Here is a 14,055-nt window from a genome sequence, read left to right on the forward strand (position 1 = left end):
TGGTCTTATGCACAAGTTTTCTTACCATTAAGAATTTATAATGTTAAATATATTAAAAAAAATTAATTAGGGGTGGAGGAGGGGTTACACTCAGAGGCTTGCTGTGTGAAAGGGATCACTAATACAAAAGTTTGAGAACCATGCATTAGAATGATCTTTGTACTATTAACTTATGCTCAAATACGCACCAATGGGAGGTTCATCCTAGGGGGATGTCTGTGTTGTGCACTGGAATAGTCACTTATTCCAGAATGATGCCATGCACTGTTTGGAATGTGTGTGGAAATTGTCACCAGCCCAGCAATGATGTCTTGCAACATTAGCCTCACTGCAAAGGATTGGAGGGAAGCATTAAAGAAAGGAGAAGTGCCAGTTAGCACCTTTCTCAGGCATAGCATGTGTGCACTGCAGAATGCCTAGCTATGACCTTATTGTTTGAACTAATCTGGTTTTGAGTTGGAGCTGGAAAAAAGCCTCCCCAATCGGAGGGCAGCATCAGTTGCTTAGACAGATACTGGAGCCTGTTAGATGTCATTGACTCTTTTGGGGGAGGCATGTGAAATGACACTGACTCCCTAGCACACTGGGGTCCTTGGCTAGGGCTTCTAAGCACTACAGTAATGCTAATAATTATGATAAATCTTCTTTGAGTGGAAATATTATAAAAATATTTCCATGATTAATTTAAAAAAATAGTATGAGTGTTCCAGACTGAGTGGATAGTACAACTAGGGTGAGAGGAGTAATGTGTAGAATAGCAAAAGCTGTAAACTTTATAAATTCTATTTCCTTGTCTTCTGACTCCCCTGTCCCTCCACCAAAGAAATCTTTCATCTTTTCCAATGCACCTCAGTCCTGACCTGGGATACCCCATCTATCCCAGTGGAGAAAATGGACCAGGTTCCCAGCAATGAAAGACTTGTGTGCTAAAATCAATAAGCTAATGAATTCCTCCCCCTGCTCCTTAAAGTATACATTTTTTGCTACAGGATGAAACTGCTTGATTAAATTCAAGGCAAAACTAAATTCCTGTCCCACCAATGAAATAAAATGTAACTTAGAAAATGTTTTTACTAAATCTACATCAATTCCAAATATGTATTACAGGTTAGTGTTTTTAAAACTGATTTCAGTTTGAGTGAAGTTTAATTTGAGTGAAGGAACTCTCTGGCCCAGTAGTTAGATGCAATGAAGGCCACATTTTTGGTAAGTTAATACAACTACCTTATTTCACTCATTTTGCATTGTGTTAAACTGTAATCTGAGCTTGCTCATACTGTATGTATTGGTAGGGCGTTTCTCTTTGGTACTGGGGTTGTGAACTTTACTTGTTTTTTGTTTTTGCTTTCTGTGTTCATTTAAATAATGCTCGTCTCTGTGCATCGGCCAATCAGGGCTCCTTCCTAAATTGCAGTGTAATGATAGACGGTTCTTTTGTGGTTTAGATAAAATCCTGTCTGAGGAAACCTACAGTAATTATGCCCCGCCCCTTGGAACATTGCCCTCTCATTGAAAGTGCTGCGCTGTTTTCCTTCTTAACATTGACTGTTTGTGCAAGCTCAAATGAACCTTGTAATAACAATCTACATATGAACTTGGGAGGCTTTTGTGTACTGTTTTTCTTTCCTATCAAGGATTGGTGTTCATGATTCTTTTATGTTTGTGTGCGCTAATTAAATGTCTTTCTAAACTGCTACTGGAGAGCTGTAAGAGAGGAGAAAAGGGTAATGAACTTCTACTAGAATACAAAGGATACTGCTTCAAGGTAAAAGATGTTTAAACACAAACCATTTTAGCAGGGCCCCACAGCTTGCAGGAGACACTGCCAAGTAACGTGCTGTGCCTCATTTTCAGTCATGGGGTGAGCAGGTGATACAAAGTGCTGGTTATTCTTATAGGTACCGTTCCCACTAGTTAACAAAAAGGGATTTGTTTCATCTCATATTGGATGCCACAAAATACCTTAGTGATTCTGACCTATCTGGTGAATATTTATGAAAATGTATTAGAACAATACCCAGCTCTTACAGTGCTTTCCATCTGTAGATCTCCAAAGTGCTCTATGAATGAGATCAATATCATTATCCTCATTTTAGAGATGGGTAAATTGAAGTACTGAGGTGAAGTGACTTGTCTAAGATCATCCAGCTGGCCAGTGGTAGAGACGAGAATAAGACCACTGGTCTTCAGAGTCCCCGTGCAGAGCTCTGTCTGGTAGGCTGCACTGCATCAGATAGTCAGCAGTTTCCCAGCCAAAAACAAAAGATAACTGTAAGGAATATTATTCATGACAAATAGTTGTGCCAATTCTAATATTTACTCAGTACGACTAACATGTTCTGTTAGCTGTAACTTGGAACTTTCAAATGTCCCACTGAGTAATATTGAGCATGGCCACGAGGTGGCACATTATAACCATGATTTTTGCCAGAGCCTCCCTGGGTTTTGAATTGCCTCACATTAGTGTTGATGGTGTTGATATCTAGCTAGTACTTAGCACTTTTCATCAGATAAAGTATGTTTATTTTACTGAAGATGAGATTTAAAAACCCCATAAATTTACAAAAATAGAAACACTGGGGGCAGGCAGAGAACTTACTTTTTTGTTTTCAGTGAGAGCCTGGAGACTGAAATTTTCTGTACAGCAGTGTAAGCTTCCCCCAGGCCACTCCACTTATGTCCCTCCATGTGCCACAGAAAGTTTCTGGGGGAGTCAAGGTGGCATTCAGTCTATGGCCTCTCTGCTGTTACTGCCACAATGTTCCCACTTGTGATGGTGGTTTATGGATGTGCTGTGGTGTCTCCAGGCACCCATACTCCAAGCATGTGCCTGGGGTGGCAAGCTGGAAGGGGTGCCCTGCTGATGCCTGTGAGGGTGGCAGTCAGGCAGCCTTCAGCGGCTTGCCTGCGGGAGGTCCCATGGATTCGGTGGCAGTTCGGCAGTGGGTACGCCAAATCTGCGGGACCAGCGGACCTCCCGCAGGCAAGCTGCCGAAGCATCAGCTTTCTGGACACCATGATCAGCTTCAGCAATGGAACTCTACAGACAATACATACAAGAAACCCACTCATCACCTCACCTACCTTTACAGATCCAGTAACCACTCCAAGCACACCAAGAAATCTGTTATCTACAGCCAGCACTCAGATACTATCAAAAAGGCTCTGAGGAGAGAGTCTGGCATGTACACCTTACTACACTTAAAACTGCCTTTACTGAACAAGGACATCACCCGAGAAGTAGATCATAGTATGGAATGGATCTCTCTAAATACCCCAGGATAACCTTATATACCCCTAGTTGTCACCTACCACCCCACACTGGAATCCATACAAGGTATTACAATTGCAACTCCTGAAAAGAAATTTTTCAAACCAAGCTCATCATCAGAATCAAGCTCCACAAGATCGGGATTCACCACCTCAAAGTGGCAGCAGAGCCTGCCATAACAGATGCAAAGCTTGCTGATGTATCTCCACTGCCCAGAAGATCAATTGCCCCCTGCACACACCTTTCAAGTTCCATGGGACCTATGCATGCCTTTCACATGTGATGTACCTCATCCAGTGCACTAAATGCCCCAATAACAACTGTGTGTGAAACCAGCCCATGTGCTCTTGAATGAACTCGCACAGAAAAATAAGACAAAACCACCCTATCTTCCATGGGCGAACATTTTTCACCAAATGATCACTCCATATCTAACCTCAGTCCACATTCTTAAAGGAAACCAGCACAACATCTTCAAAAGATGAGCCTGGGGAAAGAGGCGGGGCAGGAGCCAGGCTGGTGCTGGCAGAGGCTGCCATGGAAGTCGCAGCAACCTGCAGCATTGAGCTTCTCTGACCCCACAGGAGAGAGCGGGTGGGGGCAGAGAAGACCGGGCCGGGCTGGGCCTGGGGCCCCTTTCGACCATGGGCCTGGTGCTAGTGGTGCCATTGTAAATCCAGTATTGTCACATAGGCGGCGAGTTCCATACCCAGGTGGTGCTCGGGCACCAGCAATATTCAGAACCCAGGGGCTCAGCTCCACCAATATTTAGGGCTGGGGAGGGAGACCCGACCCCACCTGCGGCCCCCCCATGCTTTCCCCGAGTGTCTCTGGGCCCTGACTTGCTGCCTCCACCCCCTGCTCACCTTTCCTGGGCTCCAGAGAGGCACTGACACACTGTCTCTTCAGGGCAGCTCCACGTTGCCTCCCTGAAGCAACTGCTGCCGCAGGGTGCTAGTGCCCCTCATCTCACTGACAGGGCAGACTGACTCTGAGACTGCCCTTCCCCTCAAACCCTTCCCTTTTCCGGCAGGACCCTCCAGCAGCACAGCCGCCCCCCTCTTCCTCCCCCCAGCCCACAGTCACTGCTCCTGCCCCATGCTGGGCAAGGAGACAGCCCCCTCCCTCAGCCCTGGCGAGGCTACAGTCAGGAGCAACAGCAGGGAAGGAGGTACACGCAGCACCCTCCGGCACCCGCCACCACGGGGGAGGTGGGGGAGATTCCTGGACCTGAGAGAGGCCCTAGGAGCACATGCAGTGACAGTAGTGGGGGTGAGTGTGCTGCTGGGGGGGCAGGAAAGTGGGGCTTCTCTCCCAGAGCTTTCTGCTGCTGGCAGGGAAGGGCTAGGAGGAGTCCTCCTCTCTGGCCCCTGTCCCGGAGCAGCCTGCCCACACCCCAGCCAGAGCTTTCACCCCCCACTGCATCCTCAACCATCTGTCCAAGCCCTGAGCCCCTTCAGCAGCCTAAGCACCTTATCCCCAGTCTCAGACAGAGCCCTCACCCCCTACACCCTACTCTTGCCCTGAGTCCCTCCCACACCCAAACCCCCCATTGCCAGCCCCAGACAGAGCCCTCACCCCCTGCACCCCTACTCTCACCCTGAGCCCCTCCCACACCCAAACCCCTCATCTGTAGCCCCACCCAACAGCTCTCACCTCTGCACCCTTCCCTCACCCAAACTTCCTCCCAGAGCTTTGGGCAGGTAGGGGGCAGAGTTTGGGGGGATGGAGTTTGGGCACCACCAAAACTTCTACAAACCTGCTACTCATGCCCAGGGCTGACCCCTGTGGGATCCTGCTAGGTACGCCCACCATGTTTGACAGTGAACCATTGAGGACTTCTCTTTGACTATAGTCTTTCAACCAGTTGTGCACCCACCTTATCGTAATTTCATCTAGACTGCGTTTCCCTAGTTTGCTTGTGAGAATGTCAGCAGAGACTTTCAAAAGCCTTACTAAAGATCAAGATCTATCACGTCTACTGCTTCCCCCTTTGACCCCTCCCCCTGAGTTCTCTTTCCAGCAGCTGATAGGATTTTGTACAGCTTCCCATCACTCTCACCCTGCCATTCTTATTTTGCCCACTACAAGCAGAGTCGTATGTTCTCTTTCTTGCATTTTGGCTCATACTGTATTCTTCAAGCAGTCAAGCCATTCTATATGCTAGGGGAAATCTGATGTGGCATTCTTGAGTGGAAGGTATATCGAATGTTCAGGAGTTCTTACTAGCAAGTCATCTAACTCTGGTCAGGGAAGGACTTTGAGATGTCATGGTAGTAAAAACACCTGAGCTCTGTTTATGCTCTAGCTTGGTGGTTCTCAACCAGGGGTTCACATACCCTGGGGGTATGGAGAGGTCTTCCAGGGGGTACATCAACTCATCTAGATCAGTGTTTCTCAACCTGGGGGTTGCAGCCCCAGGGGAGTCACAGGGCAGGTTTAGGGGGATTGTGAGAGCAGAGTCAGCATTAGAGATTGGCAAGCAGGACAATGCCCAGGGCCCCAAGCCAACGGGGGCTCCACAAAGCTAAGTTACATGCTTCAGCCCTGTCCCCTGGGGCTCATCCTTCAGACAAGACTCACAAGTGAAAAACAGGCTGAAATACAATATTTATATTGCAATTGATTTATTTGATAATTATATGGTAAAAATGGGAAAGTTAGCCATTTTTCAGTAATCGTATGGCTGTGACACTTGTATTTTTATGTCTGATTTTATAAGCAAGTAGTTTTTAAGTGAGGTGAAGCTTGGTGTACACAAGACAAATCAGACTCCTGAAAAGGGCACAGTAGTCTGGAAAAGTTGAGAACCAGGTCTAGCTTACACTATTGCTAGCGCTGGTGGAGAATTACAGGTCAGGATTACAGGTCAGCCCTGAAAGGTCGCCTCACTATGCCCCTTATATAATGTTGCTCTGAACACTACGGATACACACACGTGCATCTGGTTTTTTTAAGGGTACACTTAGTAAAATGACAAAATATTCCACCCACAAATATTATAAGCATGTCCTCTCTTGCTCTCTAGAGCAAAACCTTTGTCACATTATAAGTGCCAGCAGTCTCTCTGGGCAAGAAAAGGTTTGGTGGTGAAGCACTGGAATGGGTTACCTAGGGAGGTGGTGGTAGAGGTTTTTAAGGTCAGGCTTGATAAAGCTTTGGCTGGGATGATTTAGTTGGGGATTGGTCCTGCTTTGAGCAGGGGGTTGGCCTAGATGACTTCCCGAGGTCCCTTCCAATCCTGATATTTCAAGAGAGCTTTTGTTAAACGTGTAAAATCTTAACTAAGTTACAGGAAGAAAAGTTGCATTCATTTTCGTCAACACAGCAAGCTGACAGCTCGCAAGAGAGCCTGTCCTTGGGAAACAAGTGAATTTTTCCAATTCTATTCAGAGTCAGAAGATGGCTGTCTTCCAGAGGAGTCAGGATGTCTCACTTTGGGTACGTCTGCCCTGCCATCTGACACGCGATTGTTGCACAGGGAGACCTACTCACGCTAGTTTCACCTATGCTACCATGGCTGAAAATAGCAGTGTGGGCATGGCAGCATGAGCTATCAACCTGAGCATGTAGCCAGGGTCCTGGGGTGCTTTTACAGCCCGTTCTGCAGCCCCTGCAGCTGTGTCTACACAGCTATTGTTAGCTATGCTGCTGTGAGTATGTCCACGTGCTGCAGTCACACCTCACATTGCAGTGTAGACATACCCTGTGTGGCGAGGGACTGGTGCTGGAGATGCTGGAATGACTGGCATCCCGGTTGCTTCTGATCACTAAATATCCCATCTCACTTTTTTGCAGGAATTTGGCTGTAGGCCTGGCTGTCCAGGTAAATTTACATCTCTGGAAACGCGTTCTCCCTCCACTCCCTGCGGTCTCGACTGGACGCAGCAACCTTCAGTTCCTCTCCCACATGTTTCTACTGTGTAGCCTTTCAAATTATTTCTTGCCTGATCATCTGGGGTAAACTAGAACGGCATGAAGTCCCTAGTGGTCTTGCTGGACTCTTCCATTCTTCTTCCCTCCTGGTTTATAAGATGCTTTGTCATGGGTTGTAGGTATGTAGATATCCGTGTGTACATATACATACAAACAAGAGTCCTTTGCATGTATAGTTGTCAGCATTGCCCACCCCAAGTGTTTCATGTGTTGGGCCCACCAAAAAACATAAGTTTACAAAATAACAAATGTTGAGTTCTCCTGATTTACTCCCTGGCTTTTCAGCTTTTAGAATCCACATTTTCAAGCATTTTTCCTGCCAACATGAGGGCTGGAGAGCTTGTTTAACCCTCCTTCCCCCTGAGATTCTCAAATGATCACCTGACTCCAGGAGCTGGGAATTTAAGGGAAAACTCCACATAGCATGAGCCACATGATAAAACTGCAGGAGTGGGCAAGACTACTCAGCGGTGCATATTAGGAGATACTTTGTGATGGACATTTAGGGTAGCTTGCTGCCTCAGAGGTGGCCTCTTGTGAAGGTTTCACAATAACTTGTGTTGCGCATTGTCAAGCACTTTTGGGTGAAAAGCACACTCTATACAGGGATCCCATCACTCACTTGTGAAAGCAGCCCCCTCTCGATGAAGGAAGGTAGCTGTTCTACACTGCAAAGCTATAGTACCTTCCTATCCTCCCTGCTGGGTAGGAGAGGAAATTCTATGCATCCGATGAAGTGGGCTGTAGCCCACGAAAGCTTTTGCTCAGATAAATTTGTTAGTCTCTAAGGTGTCACAAGTACTTCTGTTCTTTTTGCAGATACAGATTAGCACAGCTGCTGCTCTGAAAAGAGGAACTTGGGATCCAATTGAAACTGCAAGCGGAATTTGAGATCAACAAAGTGAGCAAAATTTTCCAAAGCACTGAAGTGAGTTTGGCTGAAAGTGAGGGGGATTTAGGCACTTCTGAAAATTGTTTTCCAATGTGTTTACAGTGGGCTGGATCCTTACACTGATTTACACTGGCTAACTCCATTGAAGTCACCGGATCTGTGCTAACTTGCAGCCATCAGCAGCTGAGGATCTGCTTCCATACATATATAGCGTCCTTGGTCAGGGTTTTTCGGGGATGTTAAGGTGTCTGTTGGGGTGATTACCAAGTACTACCACAGAGCATTGATGGGAGCAATTGCAGGGTATTCTTCCTTGGAAAGCGCGTTGTGTTGGTCCCCTCTGGATGGAGGAGGAGGACACCTGAAAGTGGAGGTGATTTTCCTGGAGTGTCTCAGACAAAGGCAGCACTTATGCTACATTCCAACAAGTGAACTGCAGCCCCTGGACTGCAGAACCTGATAGTCATGCCATGTACGCCCGAGCCAAGCTACCTTTGCTTTACTATAAGAAAGTGAGTGGGGGAGGAGAGAGGCAGTCTGTGCTCAGTAAGCCTGAACCGCCGCTGCTCAGGGCTGGAAACAAGGGCTTCTAGTTCTTTGCGGCTCAACTGAGCTGAGAATAGAGGCAGCACTTAGGGATTTAATTTAGTAGGGCAGCAAAAGCAGACACACTCCCGAGACTCCAGTCCCAGGAGCTGCTCTCTTCCAGTCTGCTAAGGGAAGCTGGAGCTGGCTGGGTTATTGCTGCTGGTAGAAACCTGCGCTGTTGCACCTGAAGAGGAATGTTGGCTTATGGACTAGGGCTTTATGGCATGATCCAATTCAGCATGCTTTGTGCATGCTGTTGGCTTTGGTGGGAGCTGCTGAGGGCTATTCCTGCGTGTGCTTTCGTGGGTCTGCCTGCCAGGAAGGCGCAGGCTGCCTTCAAAGGTTTGGTAAAAGGGCCGTGCATTAGCAGGAACAACCCCCATCTGCTTGGCTGCTGCTATTACTCACCTCTGTCTTTACCAGAATAGCTGGTGGAATTCCAGCGTGGTAAACAAACTGAGCATAGTAAATAGTGATTCATGCTGCAGAGCTAAAAATAAGAGGATGTTTTTAACACTTTTTTTTCTTTTTTTTTCCGGCTTGGCATTTCCTGCGTGGGACCTTCCTGTCCCAGAAAGTTTGCTGAAGGATTCCTCATTTCCCACTCTGGGTGACCCTCTGACTCCCCCATTCTCACTCTTCACACAACTGTTGACCGACACCTGCAAAGCGTGAGAAGGACCAAGCCTGTGGGCCTGGCACTCAGGTGTGAAATAGCTCACTGGGGTTTTCACACCTCGTCCCATCTGATCTGTGCACAAAAAGCTGGGATCAGCAGTATCTAATTTGCCCTGTTCTCCAGCCAGACCTGCCCAGCTTTCTGCAGTGACAGGAGCAATTTGCTCTTCGCAAGTGCTGTCCACCCCCTCTGGATACCAAAGCACTTTACACACACCAGCTGAGATCACTGCAGCCAGGGATGGGGGTGAATTTTATTCCAGAAGCACGGACAAGTTAGCAGTCTGATTATTTTTTCCCAGAGGTGCTGGGCACCCTTGGCTCCTACCGCTGTCAATGGGCGCATGGGGGCTCTGCCCCTGTGAAAATCAGCCCACACATGGCTTACCCAAGCCATGCACAGTGACTCTGTGGCAGAGATGTAGGACTCTTGGCTGCCAGGCTTATGTCTCCTTCACTTGTATGGAGAACCACCCAAGTCAGGGGTTAATATTATCTCTGTAAGTACATGGACAGCGCAGTCTAGCAGTTAGAGCAGGGCCCTGAAAATCACGACCACTGGAGTCTGATTTCTGCCACAGACTTCCCGACTGACCTTGGCCAGGGCCGTTGCTCTGGGCAGCAGGTCCTTCAGGAGCTGCAGCAGATTCAATTACTGCAGGTTTGGGAAGTGCTGTGAGATCCTCTGCTGGAAGGCACTAAAGAAGGGCAGAAAGTTGCTCTCCAGCTCAGCACTTGGTGGTCTCCTGTTGCTACACAAGCAGCTGTAAAAAAGCCCTTAAGAAGAATCATACGGATGGTATTTTCACAGTCCATAAAGGCTCCCACCATCCCTCATGGGGTAGCGTCGTTAGCAGGAAGAGCCAGCTCAAAGCTCAGCCATTGCTAGTCACTGTGTGCCCTCCCGATGGCACTCAGATCTCTTCCCTTCCCTGTGAGCTGAGACGCTGGCGCCCTGCGTACAGCTGCCTCTGTCACTTTCCCTGCCGGAAGCAAAGGTCGGACTGCAACTCATGTGTTCTCTTTACCCAGACCTCCCTCCCAGTTGCTCCTTTATTATTTCAGAGGGTCTCAACGGAGCCTTCCACTGCCGTGATGATGTGCCAGGCAAAGCCGAAGTGAAACACATCCCCTTAGAGTTTTGCTAAGGCCGCAATTCAGCAAGGTTCCTGAGCATGTGGAATTCAGCAGGTGAGTGGTCCCATTAGCTTCAATGGGGCTAATTGTGTCCTTAAAGCTATGCACATGGATAAGTCCCAGGCTGAACTGGGGCCTGATACTCCAGAAGGCCCCAGGGATCCGTGTAGGGGTTGCCTACTGACATGGGAGGTTGTCTTTGATCATTCAGTGCTGAGAGTTTGAACCATCTCCAGCCCTTTCGGGCCTTGTGCATGCTGGGAACAAAATCATTGTCGCTACGATGGTGTCTGAGCAGGGTTGGAATCGGCAGCGTTCTGGCTCGTTTCCTTGAGCCGTGCTGGCTGGGCGTTTATCTGCCAGCGGTGGGGCTGATGATGGAGTTGGTGTAGTGTGGTTCTCAGAAGATACCCCTGCCCTCAGTCGTCGGGGAAAGCAGACCGAATTTTGCTACCAATACCAGCCTTGTCTGCCATAAAGCTCCCACCAGAGCTAGCACTGTCCTGCTGAGGCCAGCACCACGTCTGTGACTGTCAATTGAACTTGCTCTGGGGCTGGAGCCTGTCCACCATGCAAGACCCAGCCACACTGGGACACTTCTTTGATCTGACTAGGACCCCTACCATGAAGCTGTTCCAGTGTAAATGGGACCTAATGTAGTCTTCCAGTTACACAAGGTCCTTCGGGCTGGGAAGAAGCAGCGGAGACTTGTGTACGACAGGTGCCACAAATAACCAGGCAAAATGGAAGCGAAGTGTCCTGTAGGATAATTCCAAGCATGAGAAGGGTTCAGAGGCAGCCTCGCCCAGTCACAGCAAGGACAGTGGGAGCTGCCGCCCTTGGGTCAGTGAGAGAGACACGAAGTGAGCAAGGGGAATGATACGATGCACCAGGGAGCAGGCTGGACAGATACGGTGGGAGGAGAACAGGGAGCTGGAAATAACTGAACAGGGGCCAGACCTGTAATCATCACTGCTAGTGATTTGCACCAGAGTGATACCTAAAGGCCCAACCATGTTGTCCTGGGTGCTGTCTCCTTGCTCTGTCCGTACGAGCCCTGATCTCCCGCTCCCAGGCTGCATCTACGCTATAGCTATGCACCATGCCAGCATAGCCCGCTTGCGTAGGTGCAGGCTATAGCAACTGGAGCGTTTGTCACTGGAGGGACGCCGCTTCCCGGAAGGGCGTTAGTTAGGTGGAGGGCCGCCCTCTTCTGTTGACTGGGGTTGTGTTGGCGTAGCTCCGTCAGCCAGGCATGGCTTTTTCACAACTGTGACCGAGGTAGCTTTGCCGACAGAACTTTCAAGTGTAGACCAGGCCTAAATACATGCAAAAGACAACAGGTGAGGGGAGGGATCAGGCAGGGGGAGCACACTATAACAATGGGATGATGCTATGATACTGGGTGAACCGATGCTGGCTGCTGGCGGTGCCTCTGGCCAGGCATGGGGGAGCTGAGCTGATCCATGTTCCTGGCATTGGATTCCCCTGGGAGTGTGGGACTGATGACGAGGCAGGAAGGAACTGACTCTGCTGGAGAAAGGTGATTGTTGAGCCTTGTACTCTGTTTTGTCTGTGGTATAAACAAACCAGTCTGGGCTGGAGCCCCAGGTGGATTTCCCTTTCCACTTTCCTTCAAGTCACCCTTCCTTTGGCGCCATTGCTTCCAGCAATCGCGCTTCACGGAAGCTGGGGGCTGCAGTCACTTGCCATGGGCTGGAGTCGCACTGCGTAGCGACCTGCTGCAACAGCGTGCCTGCTCTGTAGGTGTTGCCAGGGCCACCGAGGGCTGGTTCGGGCCCCCCAGCAAGGGCGGACCGGCTAAACAGGGCTGACGAAGCTGGGCCCCAGGCCCCCTTACAGACTGCCAGGCCCTGGTAACTTTTACTGGCTTCCCCCCCAACTCGCATTGGCCCTGGATGTTACCAGTGGCCTGCTGAGTCCAGGACAGTGTATGAGCGGGAGCCAATCGCCAAAAAGTGTGTAAGCGTAAAAACACTGTTGCAACTTCTGTTATAAACCAACCCCAGCTTTCATTGTAAACTGATGGTAAATTGAGCGTCTAAGTCAGAGAAGAGCCATCTCCGCAGTAAGAGCTGTGGGGCTGCAGGGGCAGGATGTAATGTAATGTAATAGTGCCCCGAATGCATTGTTTCAGGGTGCCCCAAATGCGCTGGTTTTGATGGGACCGGAGTGTTATAAGCAGCTGTGACAGAGCCAAGCTGCAGCCCTGAAAAGGACAGGAGCTAAATGCATCCCCTGGGAGGGACGGCGAGCTGGGCAGGGGGTGATTCTCCATGGACTCGGTGCCTAATCGCGCTCTTCCATCTCTCGTGTCTATGGTCCTGCCTCTCAAAACGGGTCTGGAGCGTGGAGAACTGAGCCTGGTTTCAAGTCTGAATAAGCTGAGAGCAGAAGGAACGAGCTGCCCTGTGTCTGCTTTAGCTCCACCTGCAGCCCCCCGTCGGCTGCCCCGAGAAGCGTGTGGCTTGTTGTTTACAGATCTGGTCAGTCTCTCTGCCTCAGTGCTGGGGAGCAGTGGGGTGGGGGGCTTTCCCTGCAGAATGAACAACCCTCAGGCAGGTCAAAGGGCAGATGTAAAAATAACCCCTGGCACTCACTCCACCTTCCTTGAACTTATAAACTCCTCAGGAAAGACTAAAGGCACAAACCTTCCACTGGCTGGGGAGGGTTTGGCCAGCTCTTAACCCTTTCGCTCCCAAGGAAATGCACCAGCAGGACTTGTGCTTTCCCTCGGCTGGTTCAGAATCTCGTGTCTAGAACCATTGTAGGGACAGCAGGACACGCCCCTGCTAAGGGACAGTGAGAGGGGAAGTAACAGAGGATGAGGGCTTGTGGGTGTTAATGGTCCTAATTCCCCTCTGGTGTTGCTTCACTGCAATGTGTGTTGGGGATGGATCTGGGCCAGGGAGTAAACGCAGCATTTGCAGAGAAGTTCTGGGAACTCCCACAGCTATCCTTGCAGTCCCTGTCTGGTACCTGCCAGTCCCAAGATCCGGTCAGACACAGTTGGGGGTGAGCCGGGGTGGCTCCAGGCCGCACTATGCCAAGCACATGCTTGGGGCGGCATGCCGCGGGGGGCGCTCTGCCAGTCACCGGGAGGGCGGCACTCAGGGTGCCTTCGGCGGCATGCCTGCAGAGGGTCCGCTGGTCCCACAGCTTTGGGTGGTGGACCCTCTGCAGGCATGCCTGCGGGAGGTCCACCAGAGCCACAGGACCAGTGACCGGCACAGCGCCCCCCGCAGCATGCTGCCATTTCTTGGGGCGGCGAAATGTCTAGAGCCATCCCTGGTGTCAGCCCATCAGCGCTCAGCAGAGCTCCCTGGGGAAGGTGAATTGCAATCAAGTTCCTGCTGCTGGGCTGGACCCCAGGCCTCTGAGTAACGAGGTGTAAAATGAGAAACAGCAGCCCCCCCCCCCCCCCCCCCCCCCGCATATCACTGTCTCATTCCAGATGTGGGGCTGGCAGGGAGAGGGCTGAGAACGAAGCGGCCGTTTGCTGCAAGGGGCTGAGAGTTGTCTCCCAGCACAG

Source organism: Chelonoidis abingdonii, chromosome 25 (assembly GCF_003597395.2).
Source record: "Chelonoidis abingdonii isolate Lonesome George chromosome 25, CheloAbing_2.0, whole genome shotgun sequence".
NCBI classification, from domain to species: Eukaryota; Metazoa; Chordata; order Testudines; family Testudinidae; genus Chelonoidis; species Chelonoidis abingdonii.